The sequence below is a fragment of the Dasypus novemcinctus genome, chromosome 11, assembly GCF_030445035.2.
Source record: "Dasypus novemcinctus isolate mDasNov1 chromosome 11, mDasNov1.1.hap2, whole genome shotgun sequence".
NCBI lineage: Eukaryota > Metazoa > Chordata > Mammalia > Cingulata > Dasypodidae > Dasypus > Dasypus novemcinctus.
Window position 1 is genome coordinate 98,281,610 of NC_080683.1, and position 21,901 is coordinate 98,303,510.

Here is a 21,901-nt window from a genome sequence, read left to right on the forward strand (position 1 = left end):
TACCTTTTCCTTTAATTTTTAATTTTAATTTTAATTTTTAAAAAGCTTTAGATTACATAAATGTTACATAAAAATTATGGGGGTTCCCATATGCCCCAACCCTCTCCCCTCCCACAATCTCCCATATAAACAACAGCCTTCATTAGTGTGGCACATTTGCTAAAATTGATGAATACATATTTGATCATTGCTACTAACCATGGGCTATAGTTTACATTACATTTTGCACCATATCTCACACAATTTTGTAGGTTTTGACAAAATATATAATGGCCTGTATCCGTCATGAGCTAATGTCATGCAGGTCAATTCCAATGTCCTGAAAATGCCCCTGTATTACACCTATTCTCTCTCCCTTCCCTCCAAATCTCTGGTGACCACTGCCTTTATATCAATGATAAAAGTTCTTCCATTGCCAGAATAACAATAAGTCTATAATAAAATAATAGTGTCTATTTTAGTCCATTGTTCATTCTCCAATCTTGAGTATTTGGAGATGGTGATGCCTACTCTGTTTCTAACTGAGAGGAGATCTAGGTCACATAGGGTAGATGGATGGAACTATCTTGCTCGCAGTTGCAGACACTGTCTGTTCCTTAGGATGGGTATTGTCCATCATCATCTCCATGTTGTCATGGGTGAGTCCAATGAATTGGGGAGTAGGTGTTTTAACTCTGCTGAGATTCAGGACTCAACTGGCACATGATGGACCAAAGATTTAAGTCGCTGGGACATATATTTAACAAGCTTAGTATTAATTACATGTTCAAATAAAAGGGCAGAAGAGCCATTTGTAGGGAAACTATAAATGAGTCTAAGTCAGCTACACAGTGGAGGATAAATTCCCAAGTAATGCACATTGACAGGGTGCCAAATGAATTCCTGAGCGTGTCTGCCCTGCTTATATTGTCTGGATAGTTCTAGATCCCTCAGGAGCCCCACTGTTTGAGACACTGTTTACTGTGGCAGTCAATCAACAAGATCCTACTAAGACATGCGTAAGTGTAACCTCTGGAATGACCTCTCATCTCACTTTGAAATCTCTTAACCATATAAACTAATTTGTATTTAATATTTCCCCCTTTTGATCAAGGTCATTTTCTAGATGCATTGCTAATTTGTGCTTGGTAATAATCCCTTGGTGCCAGGGAGGCTCATACCTGGGATCATGTCCCCTGCCGGGGGGAAGGTAGTGCATTTATATGCTAAGTTTGCTTAGAGAGAGGCCACATTTGAGCAACAAGGAGGCTTTTAGGAAGTAGTTCTTGAGCAATATATAATACTAGGCTAAGTTTCAATTTCACAAGGAAAGGTTCATAAGTGCAGTCATCAATATCAAGAGCCTGGCATTCTATTAGATAATGTAGCAGGACTCCCCGGGATGATAATTCACTATTCTTTAGGTTATTGTGTGGGTTGAGACAATGTCCCATGAACACTTAAACATATTCATATGCCTTAGAGGCATACCCCAGGAACACCCTTCCCCACACATCATCCCATCCCCAATACCCTGCACCAGTGATTCTCCCCTGCCACAGTTGTGACCCTTCTATGATCCAAAACCTCTCCAAAATGAAGCCAACAAAATAACAACAACAAAAATTAATTAAAAAATTAAATAACAGTTTTAAAAATAACAAAATACAAAATTGGGTAATGGGTATAGTCTGGAAGAATTGTAAGATGCTTGATAGAAAGATTTACAATGCTTTGAAGAGACTGTTGGTATAAATATGGACAATAAATGTACTTCTGATGAGATCTTAGAAGAAAATGATGGATGTGTTCTTGGAAACTGGAGGAAAGATGATCCTTGTTTTAAAATGGCAAAGAATTTGGTGAAATTGAGTTCTGAAGTTGCATGGAAGGCAGAACTTAAAAGAGATGAGCCATTATATTTAGCTGAGGAGATTTCCAAGCTAAATGTGGTTTAAGTGCAGCTTGGTTTCTCCTTGCAGCTATAGTAATATATGAGAAGAAAGGTATAAGCTGATAACTGAACTCCTGCACACACAAAAAAACAGAATTTGATGGTGTGGAAAACTGTGAGCTTCAGAAAGTGAGTCCCCAGAGAATAATGTTCATGTCAACATTTAACCAGACATGAATCAGTCAACCATATAAGTGCAAATCAGGATTGGAAATGCAGTTATACAGGAAAGATATGTGGAAAGTTCTTTTGTCTGATGGTTTGGATCCTTGTCTACTACATACAAAATTGACAAGTTTTTTGAAAAATCTATAAGTACAAAACCACTGCCAGCCTGGATTAAAAGGGTCAGAAAAGGGACAGATTGAAGGAAAAATCATTTCAAAGGCCAAACTATGGAAACCAATTTCTCAGGCTAAAAAAGCAGGCCTACCCATGTATGTGAAAAGTGTGAGTCTGCCCCAGCACTAGGAGAGGGTGGAACCCATTGTTCAAGAAGAGTGCTACTTCCCCAGTTTTCTCAGATGTTGGAGCCTGTACCCTGGGGATTGAGGAGAAATGGCCTGCACTCTAGTTTTATCAGAGGATGGAGTCTATTCCCTGGGGATTGCAGAGAGTCTGGCCATCACCCCAATGCTTGGAGGGTGGAGGCTTCACCTCAATGTTCAGAGAAAGCCTGGCCACCATGTAAGCACTTGGAAAGGGTGGGGCTGCTGCTCCAACAACCCAAGAAGGTGATATATCATGCCATAGATGACCCTTTGAAATTGAAATCTAATGGAGTATACCTGTTTGGGACCCATGACCCCTGTTTCCCTTCCAATTTCTCCCTATGGGAATGGAAATGTGTATCCTATGCCTGCCTCTCCATTGTATATTGGAAGCAGATACCTTGTTCTTTAAGTTTCACAGGTCCACAAAAAAAGGGGATGTGCCCCAGTACAGATACTTTGTACTTTGTATTGTTACTGAAATGACTTAAGGTTTTTGAGATATTGTGCTGGAATGAATGTATTTTGCAGGTAGAATAACATGTCTTTTTGGAGTCCAGATGATGGAATGTTTGAAGTTGTATGTACACCAGAAAAGCATGTTCTTCAATTTTATCCATTCCTATGTATACAAACCCTTATAGTGAAACATTGAGAGTAAGACCTTCAGTTAAGCTTTGACTGACCTCATGCAAGATGAGTTTTAATTAAATTACTGGAGTCCTTTATAAATGGAATGAATATAGAGATAGAAAGCCACAGAAGCAAGATGCTGACATCACCAAAGCCCAGAAGAGAAGACCAGCAGAAACAGCTCCTGCCTTGTCATGAGACAGAAGAGTCAAGGTTCACCAGCCCCTGATTTGCGGGAAGAAAGAATTGCCTTGATTGTGTTGATTTGAACATTTTCTCAGCCTCAAACCTGAAAGCTTATAAATTCCCATTGTTTAAGTAAACCAATTTCATGGTATTTTTTAATTTCTCTTAAGGTTAATTAATTGATTCAAGCTCTTTAATGAAAAAAGCATTTTTTCCATATTTAATTTACATTGCCTGTATTATTTTTAAGGTTTTATTGAAAATAGAAAAAAATTCAAATTTAGTCTTAGAGATTTAGATGATCCATTGTATTGCCTATAATTAAGACAAAATTGGACAATTCAATTTTGGTTATACCCATATACCGAAAACTGTTTAAAATTTATTGAAATTCACTCAGTAAATTATTAAAAAAAGTTAATCAGTTTCTGAGAATGTGAAGTTCAGTCATTCAAATTTCATTAGAAATGTCCAGATTTCTAAACAGAAAATATTTTCAGATAGGCTAACTACAGTGTGGTCAAGATTTGCTCAGATGAATTGTGCTGGTTGTATAAAATTTCCTTTTCATATTTTTCTTCTTCCAAAATAACAAATAGACTTTAGCAAGTATGTATATGTAGGTTACTTTTTTAAAATTTTAAACTGCTGTATGTTTCTTTTATGAATTTCTATTGATCTTTGTGAATTTTTTTCTAGATTCCTAGCAAACTATTTATTCTTAAAATCACTGCAGGTATAATGTTGGATCAGTTTCATATCTTTGAAGGAGTTGGTAAATATGTAATTTTAGTTCTGTTTGTAGATCTTTTGAAGTGTGTGATCCTACTTTATTTCATCTCATCACAAATCTGGATAAAGAATTGTTTGCAAATGAAAAATAAAAGATATAAGTGGCCAAAGCAGCTTTTCACTTTAAATTGCTCTTATGCAGTAATAAATAAATTGAATAATGTTAAGATATATGTGTGTATGTGTGTGTCTGCACATGTGTATAGTTATATAGAGAGGAAAATTAAACACTAAACATTTTTACATTTAATAGTGATTGTATTAAGTTGTATTCAGTGTTTTAAGCTAATAATTAAATTAATTGGTGTCAGTTGCAGCCAACCTAAAACCTGAAATCTGGTGTTTTCTACTAAATTTTTAAAAAATGGTGGCGTCTCCATTATTAGTAAAATACTCTGTGTTTGGCAGATGAAGCAGGAAATTTTAGGATATCTTACAGGTATATAAGAACAGAAGGGACACAAGGAAACAAGTGTGTAGCCCACAACTTTCTGACTGTTTTCAGTTATTCTTAATGAGCAAAAAATGCTTAGCATTCATACTTTTGGCTTTTTAGTTTCAGGGAAGTACTCAGAAAGAAAAGTTCAAAGGATATTTTTTCCCTGACATTGACATTGTGGTTTGTTGAAAAGAGCTTGGCCTCTGTACTCCAAATAGAAATGAAACTCAATAACAGGAGTATTATTATAGTTTGGGTATCTTCAATAAATCTGAGCCTTAGATTCTTCAATCAAAAAGTGAGTATAATGGTAGTTACCTCAACTGGTCATTAAGATGGATTTTAAAATGTTTGAAAGGACTAGCACAGATTCTAGAATGGAACAGGCAATTTAAAAAAAACATTAGGTTAATTCATAATTGTTATTTTCTCTTTTTACCTAAATAATGCTTGTCTTTTGTTTAAATAGCTATAATGAGTGTTTTGATCATTTGGATTCAGGAGCACAATTGACTCTTCCTGAATAAACCTGTAATAATCAAAAAGAAAGGAATTGTTTTCTGGAGCAATGAGACACTGAGCTACAGAAGGTGTAGACCTTTGTCTGACCTGATGGAGAGTTCCAAATTTAGCGGGCATTGACCACTTCTTGAGTTAACATAATAGCATAAAGTGGGTATGTAAAGCATCGTGAAGACCTTAAAATGGTTTTCATCCACAACACTTATAACAATTACAGATTTACATGAATGAAATGGGCCCAAGAATTACAAGAAATGGTCCCAGATTAAAAGACATTGATGAAGCAAAAGAGACCACAGGTGATGTGCAATCTCTTGTCTTTTCTCTATTTCTCTTTCATTTACAGAATTTCATGGAGGTGTACATGAAAGCAAGTGAGGTTCTTATATGAACAGACTTAGAACTAGTTTAAGTTTATTAAAAATTAAAGAAAACCAATATTTTAGTTTCCTAGGTTGTTCAAAGTAAATACCAAGAAATGGGTCAGATTAAACAATGGAAATTTATTCACTCATGTTTTTGAGGTGGGGAAAATGTCCAAATGAAGGCATCATCAAGGTGATGCTTTCTTCCCAAAGACTACCTGTTGGCATTCCTTGTGTCCTCTGCCATATGGCAAGGCACATGGTGGCATCTGCTGGTCTTACCATTCTCTTCCATTTCAATGATTTCAATTCTTGTTTCTGTGGCTTTCTCTCTCATGTCCAAATTCAGTCCATTTATAAAGGATTCTGGTAAGAGGATTAAGACCCATCCTGACTGAGGTGGGTCACACCTTAACTGAAGCAGCCTCACCAAAAGATCCTATTTATAATGTGTTCAAACCCACAAGAATGGATTAAATTTAAGAACATGTCTTTCTGGGGTATATACAGCTTTAAACAAGCACAACCATTTACACAGTTCAGTAACTATAATTATTAAAATATCATTTGGTCAAATCCCCAATGGAGTACAATGATTCTTAAAGTGACACTAAAGGTAGGAGACACATTAAAAGTGCTCATATAATTTTAAAATCTTATTATTATTCTTTGAATATTTCATTTGTCATTATTATTTACTATAGTTATATAAACAGCAGTGTTTTATAGCTTATGGAGTTATAACTGTGGTTTTATTAGATCTCATTTACCTGAAGCCATATTCAGACTACTGAACTATACTACCCAGTGAAAAGAATGGCATCTAGTGACAACTCTGTTGAATTATGCATTCAGTTAGACCATGGGTTGCTTGTGTACTCACCTAGTTTGTATTGTATTTTTAAAATTTGCATTTAACTCTCTAATCCACCTCCTCAGTACTAATTTCGAATTACCAACAAATTACATAATGATGTGACCCCATGGCGGCACAATGTGTCGCCAAACTATGTGGTCTGCCTTCACCAACTGAGCTTTTGGTGGACTTAAATAATATTGCATCATGTGGTGACTAACTCTTAACTGAAGAAAAAATACAAAACTTTCCTGTAAAGGTCAAGTGGAACAGCTTCACTGGATCTCTTATCCCTATCATCAACACCATTACTGTGTGCTGAATCATCTCAATTTGTCCTCTTTTAAAAGTCACTGACACAGCAAAGAAATTGATGTTTTGACAAGCATAGCACACCAAAGCTGGCAAACAAGCGAAAAAAGACACTCCTAACATCATTTTAGAAAATGAAGAAATCTTAAAAGGAATTTTTAATCATTATCCAAGAATATTCTGTGAATCATTTGTTTGCCCAGTGCCACATGTGAGCATGGAGGTCTGCTTTCCAAGTTCAAAAGGGCACTCAATATTCATCCAACAAATATTTATTGATGCCTGCTGTGGTCAGACACAGGGCTGGGTATCATTTCCCTCAGCTGTCTCTGAACTAAGGAGAATTTCTCAAGTAAAAGGTTATCTGGGAAGTTAGGGGGGAAAAACACTCATTTGGATACAAGAGAATTAAGAAATGCATCTTAATATCTTTAGTCCATTACCCCCAACCAAATACTTTTCATTGTTTGTTGCTTACTCTCTTCTTTGGACATAAAACTTACAATTCACATCAAAGCTGTGTGACCAGGTGACCTGACACTTTCCAGGATGAATGGAACACATATTCACAGCATGTTACTTCTTCCAGCATTTTAATAATTTGCCCCTTTTCCTTCATATGTATGATTCAGAATAAGTGTTTAATGACTTGTCTACTTTATAATTTGCTTGCTTTTGGAGAGAAATGATAGCAGTGTACACTTTAGGTGTTTTGCTTCAGGGAAACTGCTATTCTCGGAGATTGTTCCATTCGTGTTACAGGTAGGGAGCTGGACCAAGCATAATTCTTACTACAGCAATTTTCAGCAAATTGTTCTGCTAAATAGAAATATATTACTTGAAGGCTGAAGAGTGATGATAAACCTGACCCTTCAGCTCTGCTTTTAAAGGTCATTTTGGTTAAATGTAGGCAAATTGTGGTACAAAGTGCCTTTCCCTTGCTATTTCTCACTTATATCGCCCCTCACACCTTATTATGCTAATGTAATGACTTATTTCACAGGGCAGTTTCATCCATAATCTTGTAAATATATGATGGATTTAATTTTCAAGGTTATATTTTCAGAAAACTATTAATGTCCCTTTCAAAGTCATTGAGACTGAATTATGTTTCAGCAAAATATTAAGTACATTAAAAGACCCTTTTAGATTTGAGTAAAGCCAATTGGCAATCCAGTTGCAATTATTTAACAGCTTTGAGCCCTGTTTTGTCAAACTTATTATAAATTATCTATGCTAACCATTATCCTGAAAAATTAAACTTCTCTGCCACATTCACACTTCATCAGAGACAGTCACCAAAATAACTGTGGATTTTTTTAAACTGTCAGTGCTTTTCATTTTTAAATGATCATTAATGACGCTTAAATATTCAAGAAATCTTCCTTACCTGAATTGAATAAGATTACTTCTTGTTAAAAAGTGACTTTTCCCTTCAATGGAATGCATTTACTTGGATATACTATCTCCTTCTTTTGCCTGCATGTGACCAGAACCAACTAAATTTAAGTACATAATATTGCAAAATCACCAGCCTAGATTATAGTTGTGAATGGGTGCTGTGAACAGGGCATGCCTAGAGGCTGTCTCCCAGCCCTCACCTACCCCTCTCCTTTTTTTTTTTTTTCTTTTTCCTATGTTTCAGGATATTTCCATTTACCAGCCAGGGGGTGGGCGTGGGCGGTGAAGGGGCTTAGGCCTAATAGAACTGTCTGACCATACCTTGAACCCAAACCTGGGAACAAGCAGCCCCAATGCTTTTTTTAAAGCAGGGCAGGAACTCTGCGCAAAGGTTGTTTGATACATACTTTTTGCTCAGCGATGGGCGTCCCCCGGGGTTGTATCAATACCTTACCATCCAGAGCACGAATTTGTCTCTCCTGTCCCCGGTAATGTGGGCTATGTGGAGCTGCCATCCACTGACCCAGCCTGAGCAGTTTTGTCTCCCCGGGAGAGCAGCCACCACGGGATCTCTTCCCCAGGTATTTTGGATCCTGTGTGCTATGTAGTATAAAGTGGTCATTTGCTTAAAGTTTCTGTTATGCCTTTGCCTGTGTTCCCACGATGCTCTATAGAGCAACTTGCTCAACAGTATGCCTTAAAATTAATCTCTAAAATCTCTCCAGCTTTTCAATGTTCTTATTAATAATCTAGCTAAAATCTTAAGATAGAACAGATGTCGTCTGGGGGCATTATCAGCTATCGATCTGAAGAAGAAAATCTCAGTGATACTTAGCCATAAGGATCTTGTAAGGATCATTGATTGGTGTGTCCACATCCCCTCCTTGCAAAGAGATTTAGATTACACTTATTATAGTTATCCTGCTGCTCATACTTGGAATATGTCAAACTATATTGTTGGTATAGGTGGGAGGATATAATATTACATATGCATGTATTTTTGCCAGAACTCTTTAAGCTCTTGTGCCATAATGAATACCATACAAATCATAGAGCCCTTCCCTTTAGAGTCTTATCCTCTAAAAGGGCAAAATTGTTGGAGATTTGAACCCAAAGGGTATCAGGAATGAAAGAAAGAGGGAAAGGAGAGTGAAATAAAGAGAAAGAAAGAAAAGAAAGAAAGAAAGAATGAGAGAGCTGGGATCAGGGGTCTGCGAGTAGAGACTCATCATACAATTTTATTGTTTACAAGGGGCTCTCTATATACCTCAGTCTACGTGACAACAAGCAGCAACATGCAGTTAACTATCAGCATTACTCATAGTCTAAGGAATTCAAAAATATCTTACCTCAAGGTACAAAGTCTAAGTGTTCTATTTACTATAAAAGGTATGTGCTCATCTTTTCTTTCAGCCTTTGACAGCTTCATCCTGTTTGCTTGGGAACTCTTAATTACTGCATTCCTTAGGGTGCAAGCATAGCCATGGAAACAGCACGTCTCTCCTAGTAAAACCACTGTGCCTCAGTTTCCAACAAAAATAGTTAGCACCAAATAAAAACTCATAGAAAAGTGTGTGATTTTCAAGGAGATAATAAGGTATATATGAGAAACTGCAAAAGAAATGAACAAAAGATATGACTGTAGGTATGGCAGGAAGTATTTAGAGAACAGAGAAATGATCAAAATAAAGCAAATGTGATACTTATTTTCTAGAAGTAGGGGACAATGAATGAGAAAAATATACTGTGAGGGAGCAAAATCAGAAGAGTGTTGGGAAACTACCATTCATAAGTATATAAGGACATTGATAAAGATAAAGAGACTAGAATTAATATTAATAAAATGATGAAGGGTATTAGGAAATTATTGCCCTGGTTTCAATAAGAATAGAACTATATCTCTGCTCACCTAAAACTGGAAAGCAAGTTTAGAGGTGAGTGTTAGTGATGGGAAATTGGTGAGGTGCTGTTTCATTTATTATGTGTCCTTCTAACTCAAAGAGATTATTCTATAACTTTAAAGTTTAAGTAGTGTTATAAATCTGCTCTGCTAGTCAACAAGACCCAGGCTTGTTGAACATTATGCTCCACCCTGACTAGTATGTTGGGCTTGCACACATTTCCAAGATGACACACTTTTTTTTTAAATAAAATTTTATTGAAGTATATCATTCATATATGAACATACACAAACTATAAATGTATAGTAAAATATGTGAGTTTACAAAACAAACCTGCATATCATTATACAAAGCTCCCCTTCTCCCCACCACCAACACCTTTCATTGTTGTGATACATTTATTACACACTATGAAAGAGCATAGTCCAAATATTACTACCAACTATAGCACATATCTGACATTTGGTGTATTTTCCCCCAACTCACCCAATTATTAACACCATATATTAGTGTTACATATTTGTTATCATTCTGGAGAAAATGTTCTTGTATTTGTCCTTTTATCCACAGCCCATCACATACACTGGATTCACTGTGTTTTATGGTCCTATGCTTTGTCAATCCACTAAAAGTCTGCATTCAGTGGCTCTCATTTTCATCACAGAGTTGTGCTGTCATCACCTCAGTCAATTTTAGAATGGCTTAATTACTCCAGAAAGAAGATTCCCAGATGCCCTATGCCCTTATTGTTGTCCCCTAGTATTAAAACAATATCTTCTTGCCATTGCTGCAAAATATTACAATATTACTGTTAACTATTGTCCATAAGTTACTTTAGTTGTAATTTTCCTGTGCATCACCATATTCTTAGCACTTTGTAAAAGAGCCTTCTTATATTTATGCTATTTACCACAATCTTTCTCCACCACTGAAATCAGTATGTTTTACATTCTCTAGACTATTCTCTTGTTTCCTTTCAATTGACATTCACATCTACAGACTACCCCTTTCAGCCACAATCCCAATAGTAAATCAGCAATGTTAGTTATATTCATTTGAATGTGTTACTCTCAACTCTATTCATTTCCACACTTTTACAATTAACTTCATTAATAATGTTGCCTACATTAAGCATTGTCTTCCAATCTCAATCCATCTTCTATTTTCTAGTAACATACACTCTAGAGCATGGGTTCTTAAATTTTTTTTCCCATGAATCCCTTTACCAGTCAGGTGAAAATGACGAACCCCTTACTAAGTCCCCATTATGTTGTGCATTACTTAATCCATACATTACACCCTCACCAACACATCCCCGGAAGAATGTTTGTTTTTAAATTTTGATTCAAGCTCATGGACCCCTTGTTAAGAACGCCTGCACTAGCATTTACCTCTGTGAGTTTACTTATTGTATTTAGTTCCTATTAGTGAGCCCATACAATATTTGTCCTTTAGAGTCTGGCTTATTTTACTCAACATAATATCCTCAAGGTTCATCCATGTTGTCATGTGCATCCTGATTGCATTTCTTCTTACAGTTAACAGTATTCCATTGTGTATATATACCACATTTTGCTTAGTCACATATCAGATGATGGACACTTGTGCTGGTTTCATATTTTAGCAAGTGTGAATAATGCTGCTATAAACATCTGTGTACAAATGTCAGCTTGTGCCCTTGCTTTCAGGTCTTATGAATATATTCCTAGTAACAAGATTGCTGGATCATACAGCAGTTGTATATTCAGCTTCTTGGTGTACTGCCAAACTGTCTTCCACAGAGGCTGTGCCATTCTACATTCCCACCACCAGTGAGTGTTCCTTTTTCTCCACATCCTCTCCAGCACTTTCAGTTTTCTGTTATTTTTAATAATGGCCACTCTTTAAGGTGTGAAATGGTATCTCATTATAGTTTTGATCTGCATTTCCCTGATAGCTAGTGATGTTGAACATTCTTTTCATTTGCTTTTTGGCCATTTGTATTTCCTCCCTGGACAAGTGTCTTTTCAAGATGACTCACTATTATGTATGCATTCCAACAAGTGAGGAACCGGGAAGAGGGGAAGCAAAGAGTAGCCCTTTCCTTTTCTGGGAAAGAACCATTAGTTGTATACATCATGTTCACCTATATATCATTGGCCACAACTTAGCCTGAAGGCCACTCTTAGCTGCAATGGAGCCTGAGAAAAGGGGTCGTTATTATGGATGTCCATGCATCCAGTTGAAACAGAGAAGGAAAGAAAGAAGAGGAAAGAAAATAGAAACAACTCCCCTCCTCAAAAAAAAAGAAATAGTGTATAAGTAATGCACCTGTTACAGACGGTCAACACAAAAAGATAGGGATGGAAATGCGATAGGCAGGGCAGCCCCTGAAAGGAAAAAGGCAAACATTTAGAAGGTTATTTACACAGTAGAGAGAAGGATAGTGGGGTTACTAGTCATTGATTTTTATTAGAAAACAACCAAAACCAGCCCTGGTTAACACAAGTGGGAAAGGAAAGGCATTGGGTGGTTCACAGAACCAACAAAAATCCTAGAGAAAATGGCCAGGAGTTCAGAGATGCTGGGTAACTTAGTATGCACAAGATCATGGCCCAGGCTAGTTATAAAGCCACCTCCAAAAGCACCTTCTCCACAAGATATATGATGCTAACCTGCTTGAATCTCACCTCTCTTGCCACTGATATATTGAAAATCTCTTACTATCTTTCTCTATAATTCTCCAAATAGGAACATACAGTTGGCTGAACATCTGAGTGCACTAAGCATCTGATAGTGCTCTCTTTACCAGTCTGCTCAGAACTATCAGTTTCCCTTCAGCTTTAATAGTGTGTTAGAATGCAAATTATCACATTCAGCACACCAAGACACACACACATTCTAAAGAGCCAATAAATGGGAATTTTCCTTTTTTCCATTTCAAAGATTCATTGACGATTTAATAAAGGTGAAATTATAATACCTATTGCCCTTTTGTTGGAAAGTTTCTTTAGAATGCAGTAGTAAATATTGTTTGAAACTACCATTAAAATACACATATTTACAATAAATGCTTGATTATGCTTCCCTTGACATTCATTATATAAAGCAAATTCATTTTAACAAAAAGCTACAAAATTTTCTCCAATGATTCCAAAAATCACTTCCTTAACATCAATGTGTTAGAAGATGATCTAAAATTCATTCAGAAATTTTCAAAGAATTTTCTTCTTTTTTCAAATAATTTTATACCATCCAAGCAAGAAAAACATATATACAAAAAGATTAGTAATAAAAAGCATCTATATATTAATTTAAAACCATTTGTGGCACATCATGAAGCAGATGCAGAAATAATGGCTCAGAAAAATGATTAATTCTGGAAGTAGTTTGCCAAATCCCCTACAAGGAATGACTTAACCTAGAATGAAGGAAAAGTCAGTGAAGTAGAAAAATGAAATTGAGCCATTTGACCAGATGACAGCATTATGATTAAATTTGACATGCAGTAATCTAGAAATCAAAACTGCAAACTAGTTACATCAAACAAAATCTTACAAATTTAGAAAGATCGACCTCAAGGACAAGTAAATTCAAATGTTGATATATTGAATAGATACATTGAAAATGAAAGATCTTTCAACTTAAACAGAAAACTGCATCTTAGTAAGAGTTAGATGCAGGCCAAAACTATAACAACTTGCATGTGTGCCATTGTCCTTGTATGTATTTGTGACAGATTTTGACTTAACTAGAAAAGTGGAAAGGAAAAATGAAATAAAAATAATGAGCTCAATGAAATTTGAAAAAAAAAAAAGGCATAAAAGAACAAGAGTTTATTTTGGGTTGAGTTCAGAATGAAAAAGTTAACAATGTAAACAGTTAATAAACAATTTGAAATATATAAAACCTATCTCCCAGTGAAGTTAAATCCATTTTCTTCAAGAACAAGGGATCGATGAAGAAAGAAATTAAACTATTTTAAGTTGGAGTGGGAAATTAAGCTACAGAGGGTGGCAAATGAGAGTAGGTGATAGATGACTATTTCCATTACCTTTGGGAAAAGGTATATTAAAGCTATACCACTGAGGCAGTTATCTATTTATGGTGTCTAAGATGATTCAGAAGAATGTCTAATGTGGAAAAAATATGTTTGTCAAAATGTCCTTTGTCATATGTAACCAAATTACTCCCCACAATGCCTGAGGCATTTTTCTAAAACAACATACCATTAAATTATCAAGTGTAAAAAGAAATCTATGGAAAAGAATGAGAATGGATGGTATTTGAACAGGAAATTGGAATTATAAATATTCAAATGTGCCTTCAACAAGCATGTGGTATAGAATCTAAAATAGTAAAAATCCAATAACCATCTTACCTCATGGATTTTTCCTAACAGTTTTTTAAAACAATGTAACATACTGTTCTCAGCACATGGAAAGTTCTCCATAAGTAATAATAAGAATAATAACATCAGCAATAACATTAATAATATTAACAGAAACTTGAAAATTGAGAGCCAATATGACAACACGACATAATGACTGAGCAGGTGTTTGCTCTACTACTATACTATTCATTGTTTGTAGATGAGTCATTTAATCTCATCAAATTTGAGATTCATTTCTTAAATGAGTGTGATGCAGTAGTTGATGTTAAGTCTGGGATTGTTACTATTCATAGACTATTTTTGTTCTATTTTTCCTGTTAGCACTGAGTCAAGTCTTAGCTGTAGAAATGGCCACTTACTATGTTTTTTAATGAAACATCACTGTATTTATTATGTTGGGTTCTTTGTTCTTCAAGGAACCAAGACTTTAACAGTCAACCTCAAAGAATGGAAGATTGTTTAAGGATACATAAGGAAGGCAGGTTCTCATTGGAATCAAAAGATTGAGACTAATTTGGAAGATAGAAGATATGTTGAATAGCTTATTCAAAATATATCTATCAGCAATATTAGAGCTCTATCATCATGAGCACATGGGGTTTGGGGTTAAATGTGCTGCCTAAATATAGCCCATTGTAACTGGAGGGCATTAGGTTCTCACACATTCATGATATTATGACCTTATCACTAGCCATTACCACTGAATCCTAGAAGCATGACCTTGGTTTCTTGTTTTACTGGTGTGCACATTCAAACTTTTTTTGAGGGGTGGAGCCATTTAGTTATCACCAGCAGGTTGTTGGGCTGGGCCCTGACAGCTACCTTTATAAATTTCTTATTTCTCAGGGTTGAAACAAAACCCAATTTCTTTTATTTCCAAGACCAAGGTGCCTATATACTTCCAATAATCCTTTTCCCTACCATGCTTCCAATAGATAACTAATAAGTGCAAGGATAGCTAGCCAAATGAGAATCTAGTCTTTTTAATTAATTATGTGGCAATCTATAGCCCCAAATCATGCTTCTTTGAAATATTACATTGAATAATGTATATTAAGAATGAGGTCACATGAAATTCACAATCTCTCTGGAAACTACTCTTTGTGTGTATAATACCAAGAATCTGCATGATGAGTCCTGAGATCACCTCTTGGATCATGATGACTAGCAATAATGAATTGCGTCTAGTCCCTTGAGGTCACAGTGTTCTCTTTTTTTTTTTTAAAGATTTATTTATTTTATCTCTCTCCCCTTCCCCCCCACCCCAGTTGTCTGTTCTCTTTGTCTATTTGCTGCGTGTTCTTCTTTGTACACTTCTGTTGTTGTCAGCGGCATGGGAGTCTGTGTTTCTTTTGGTTGCGTCATCTTGTTGTGTCAGTTCTCCGTGTGTGTGGTGCCATTCCTGGGCAGGCTGCACTTTCTTTTGCACTGGGCAGCTCTCCTTATGGGGCACACTTCTTGCATGTGGGGCTTCCCTATGCAGGGACACCCCTGTGTGGCACAGCACTCCTTGTGCGCATCAGCACTGCACATGGGCCAGCTCCATACGGATCAAGGAGGCCCGGGGTTTGAACCGCGGACCTCCCATGTGGTAGGTGGACACCCTAACCACTGGGCCAAGTCCGCTTCCCACAGTGTTCTCTTAAGACCCTATGCTGGTTTATATTCTCATTTCTCTGCTTGGAGTGCACTCTCCTTTCAGTTCACTTGGTAAATTCTTCATTTCTCAATTTTCAGGTGACATACCACCTATATATTAAGAAAACTTCTCTCTTATTCTAGCAAATATAAGTGCCATATTGCCCAGTTTGGTATTACCCCATGTCGATATACCTACTAAATTAAACTGATCATTTTCCCCTAGCCTCATTCCACATTGTTGAGGTCAGGAATCATGCCTTTCTTCTCTATATACCTCTGTAACCATCATAATGGCTAGCCCAGAATAGATGTTTAGGAAATGTTTTTTAATTGGAATGTTCTGTGGAGATATTTCTATTTCTTGATCCAGAGGGGAGATGATTGAGTACAAGAAAGGAGATTGTGTGTCCATCCATATATGGGTCCATCCAATAACCAATATGTGACTAAAATATTAGCACATAAGGATTTATTTAAAATTGAATATTTGCCATTTTACATCATTTGAATGGTATCTCAATTATTCATCTTTCAGTATTTAAAAAAGCATGCAAAAAGGAGAACTTCATGTATTTTGATGCAGGGTTTCACTGAATTATTGAGGAAAGGAAATTGAATACGTCACACAGCAAATGGGTATTGAACAGCTGCATTGAATAAGGCTGTTTATGTCAAAAACATGATCTTCCTCTTCCAAATTTTATGAATTTCTAAGGCAAAATTTGAAATGTAAGCTAATGTAAGAAATTAATAATATTAATTATATAGCTTAAATTGCAATGTGAAGAATCAGTGCTGCTATTATTAGACACCCTGAGTCTTAAGCAAAGCAGAAAATACTAGGGGGAAAGCATGAATCACCTTGTTGAAATGTTAAAAGAGGACATATTTTTCTAAACGGATTTACACTAAACAGTTATGCCAAAGGTAATGCTTGTTTGGGGATTATGCATGCTTAATTTAACAGAACAACTGGTTAAAGAAGCAGTTTGCCTAAAGGACACACCGACAGTGCTGTTAACAATGAAGTCCAACAAGCTGTCAGAGCCACCTTTGGCCCAGGAGCCAGTCACTTGGAACCTGAATATCCCTCCGCCCATCCCAGATGCTGCTCATCACCAGCCCTCCAGGTGATGTCTAAAGGTAACTTCCTCACGGTGAATGGATGAAAATTGAGCAACATACTTGGGTATGTGAATGGATTCAGAGTGTAAGATCGCCTCCTGTAGGAAGGGGCAAGGCAGTGTTTAGTTGAAGCAATTCTGTTTTTCCATGGGATTAGAGTGCTTAGATATTTTCAGAAAAAGAGCAGAATAAACAGATTTCCATAAGAAAGATAGGGGCCTGAAAGCTGGCACTCTGGCACATCAAGAGTAGAAACACCTGGGAGAGAAACCTCTCCTGGTGAAGGGTTAACCTTCAGTTCCCTTCCCCTGAAAACTGGAATTGCAGTTTGAATGAAACTGTGGCCTAGAGAGGTAAACTCACTAACCCAATGGTGATTATGGTTTCAAACCACAGTAGTGTGATTTTAGACAACACTTCCCTAACAACTTTGAAACACAGCCTTTTCTCTTCAAATTATGATTTATCCCCAGACGTCGGAACTTCTCTCGGAAATTGTCCTACTTACAAGGGAGGAGAACTTCATTTGTTGGCAGAATTGTTGAAGAAACAGTGTGGTAGAAGACAGGGAGACCAGAACCAAACTTCTTTTAATAAGCGCCAGTGCTGAGGTGCGCAGCTTAAAGAGTGCCTAGTCATCTGTTGCCAGCAGTGAGCATTGCTGTCGGAGGGGAAGCCATGGCGAGACCGGGAGTAATAAGGATGTAACCACATTGCTAGACAAGCACTCCCAAGCACAGGAGCTTGGGACAGACCAAATTTTTAACCCAGACGGTAAGAGGAAGTTGTTTGAAAGAAGAAAGTCCAAATCTTTGAATTAAAAACGAACACCAAGGTTTAAAAATACAAACCCAACAATTTTTAAATCAAGCTATAATTCCAAAAAATATTTTTAAAAAAGAAATAGAGAGGGCAGCAATGGAGAAGTGAGCCTCGACCCTATATGGACACTAGGAGAGAAGGAGGAGGATATAGATAACAGTCTGAATAAAGTTTGGGCTGCTCTTTCATCCAGTTTAGTCCCTAACTATGTACCCTGATATATCTATCTGTACCAGATCATATGGGTGTTCTATTAATACAAGGTGGTACCAAATAGAAATCAAGTGTTTATCCACTCAGGAATCTTGAGAAGTTCTAGGGAGAGCTGAAACATGAGGTTTTACCTTATGAAAAAATAATGAAAGCATACCTGAACAGCCATGTGAATTTAAAACCTGAAAAAAAAGAAATGCCCTACATCAGTAGATGGATAAATAAATGAGCATGAGGGACTGCTATCATGCAATGGAAATGCACAAACTACAATCACCTGTAAGACTAGTAAATATGATATTTACTAGATATTTAAACCTAGTAAATATGATATTAAGGGAAAGAAGTCAGATACAAAGAAGTAATCACTCTATGGCAAAATTTATCTAATAATGCATAATATTTACTTCAAGTTTGCTTGAAGTTTGCTCATCAGGCCGTCATGCAATTGTAGTTTATATACCCAATTTGATAGACCTACTTGAGCCTTTTTAAGAGTATAAATGCATCGGAGGAAGTTTTCTTTCTCTTCAGTCTTCCTAGGGTAGGAGACATTTTAGATCAGCTTGCTTCAGTGTGTAAAATAGCTCACCACTAAAATTACCTCAAGCAAAGGGTGGCAAGCATTTTCAGAAGATGTGTGGACTGAAATTGTGATAGAAAAACTGGATAGACTGAGGCAGCTCTGAGGACCAGCTATTGTCTCTGTCTTTCTCTTGGCTGCATGGCTTTTCTCAAGGTCTTCCTCTCTGGATGCAAACTCACCATTCTCTTCTGGGTACAGATAATTTTCCCTTTCCTTCTGCTCCTTATCTCCTAACTTATTCTTATGCATAGCCACTGTTCATTGCAAACTGTGATTTTTTTGTTAGGATTCTTAATTGCATATAACAGGAGCCAACTAAAGATGATTTAATTTTAAGAGGAAAAGGGTATTAGCAGGTACCCTTTTTCCCAGGGCAGCTATCCAACTGTTTTTTTTTTTTTTTAAATAAACCAGGAATATATTTCCTTGAATATTCATCTCTGCTTCTCATTCCTCGTCTCATTTTTCTTCTTCCTCTCTGCAGACCAGTTTTCTCTACTCCGTAGTCTGCATGATGAAATATGTCCACCCAGACCTTCTCAGCCATTATTTCTAGTTCAACAATGCAGATCTGCTTTTTCTCCCAGTTATAATTCCATTTTGGGAGGAAGTATCCAATTGCAAAAGTGTCCAGAGAAGCCGAACCTCCCGGTGAAATATGGCTGTGAGAAACTCACAGTCTGTGGAAGGATGGGTAATTCTAGGGGAGAGGGGCTGGGCAGAATAAACAGTAGATGCAGACATGAGCATGTAATGACTCTAATGGCTGCCTCTCTTCCCTAAGGCATCTGCAGCTTTGAATCCCTTAGCCTACAACAATTAAATTAGTACCTTCTTGTTCAAATTCCAGAGGGGATGCCAGTTCAAAAATTTACTTCTTGTAGCCTGCTAGGCAGTGTATCACTTGTCAGTCTATGCTTTGACAGCCCTTTGTACTGGAGTCCTCAGGCACAACACATTATTGCTCAGGCATCAGAGGATGGATTAGAGTCAGATTCTCCCAGAAAGCAAGGTGGAACTGCTAACACTTGGCCTGTTCATGGGCTTGGCATAATACTCAGTGTCATCCTATGTCAAAGAAATATGCCACAAGTACATACTTCATATGGCATTATTAACTGGGGTTATGCCAAAAATCATTATTCCCAGAAGTGGAAAAAATTCCACGGGCAATTGTGTTTAGTATAAACTGCAAGGTTAATCCCTGCTTTTTTTGAGTTTTATATAATACATTAGGTTATTAAGAACTTTCAGAAGAACCTCTACAATTTTGTTTAACCTATTTGTCTCATGCTAATTGGGCCATGTACAGTAATGAGGGCTCTTATTTGCAAATAATGGCAGAACCAACTCTTCAAGTCATATTTTAGTGGGTAGTGGGGGTAGGAGGGTAAGAATAAAATGCAACCCAACTTCATCTGAACACTAAAGCTTTTGTTCTCTTATCTCTTATCCTTGAATAGCTACTTTCATCTTCTCTCTTTAAAAAGCCTTACTCTGCTCAATCCATATACAAGGCAGAGGGTTATTCCAGTAACTGAATTTTTTCCGTTTCCCTTCCAAAATACCATTTCAGAGTTAAATTAGAATATTTTATTTATGATTACATATTTCAAGGCAAGGACCTTGGCCATGGTACAGAGGTGGGGAAGAATTGAATGTGCATAAAATTACCCACATTTCTGCTGGTATTCAACACCTGTAAATTGAAGGAAGGAAGGGAGGGAGGGAGGAAGGAATTAAGGTGGACATAAATTCCACTCAAAAAGGAATGTCATTAGCTCCCTGTTGAGGACATTGGAACAAAGAATGTCCTACATTTTGTCAGTATACACAGAACCACTGTCCACTAACTTTTCTAGAATACCTATTATGAAACAGGCACAGGCTAAACACTCTGTATATTTTTAACTCATTTCATTCACATAAGAAACCAATGAGGTAGTACAAATATTCCTGTTCTCCAGATTAGGAAACTGAGACACAGAAAGCTTAAGTAACTTGTCTAAAAACACACAATCTGTAATTTTATAGCCAGGCTTTGAACAATGTAACTGACCCTATGAGACTGGAAATGTGAACATCTTTTTGTGTTTTTATACGTAAAGGTGGGGGTTAAAAGAAGTGAAATTGCCATCATTAATGTTATTATTATGAAGTCCTGAACTTAATAATAAATCTAACAATTAGAATTTTAACCTGTTATAAGTGTGAGTCAGCACTAAATTTTATACAAATAATTTGCATATAGTCTCAAAAGATCTTAAGTATCATCTTTTTTCTTTTCCTCTGACTCTATAAAAACCCCAGTCAGATTTGCCTGAACTAAACAGGCAGTTTAATTTAGACTTCCTTTCAAAAACCTAAGATTTGAGTATCTCAGTTACTGAAAAGCTTCAAATAAGGTATATTTATATTTATTGTTAGGTGCGAATAGGAAGACTTTATAATTTATCAGTTCTCTCTAATTGTGTGTTTAGGACAGTGTTGCATATCAAATAACAGGCCTCCTTTGTTGTTGAATGAAGCTGTTTGTTTGGTAATCTTTGTTTAGTCAAAAGCCAAATAAAATAAAAGTTACCTTACTTTATGTGCCAAGTATATCAAATAACCTTTGTAAAAACTAATTAAGTATGCCTTAGGTGTCATTTTCATTTGTACTTTCAACCTCATTCTCTAAAGAAGCCATGCACTATTTTAAGTTTAGCAAAGCTTAAGAAGCCAAGGTAGGACATAGAAGTCATTTCCTGAAGGGCTGAGGACTGACACCCATTGAGTGTAAAAAAGAGTTAGCTGTTTCCCGAACCTTCAGTCTGATTCCCAAGTGCTGTGCTAAACCCAAGTTGGAGTTTATGCATTTTATACCTTTCAATATCCAAATATACTTGAACATAAATCTGTTTCAGCAAAAGTTTGTAGAACCACGTGTCCTATTTTGAATTTTGGGGACTGCTTAAAGATACTAATAACGGCATACTCCTTAGGGTGTTACTGATATTAAAACATTGATCTTAAACCAAAAATATATATATATGTAGCAATTTGAGAGCCTTTCCAAAAAAACAGTCTTCCTAAGTTTTCTGTAACAGCATTATAACAGCAAAAGCAGAACCCTCATTCTAAAGCCAAGATTAATGTATTTGTATTTCTGGCATTGTATCATATATAGCTTTGCATTTTCCCACAACCCTTCCAGTTCTTTCACCTTCTAGTCACAACAGCATTTCATTTCTTAATAGTTACACAGCAAGCCTTGAGAAATAACTGTGAGCTCATGACTGATAAGTAAAACTTCTATACTTAGACTTCTC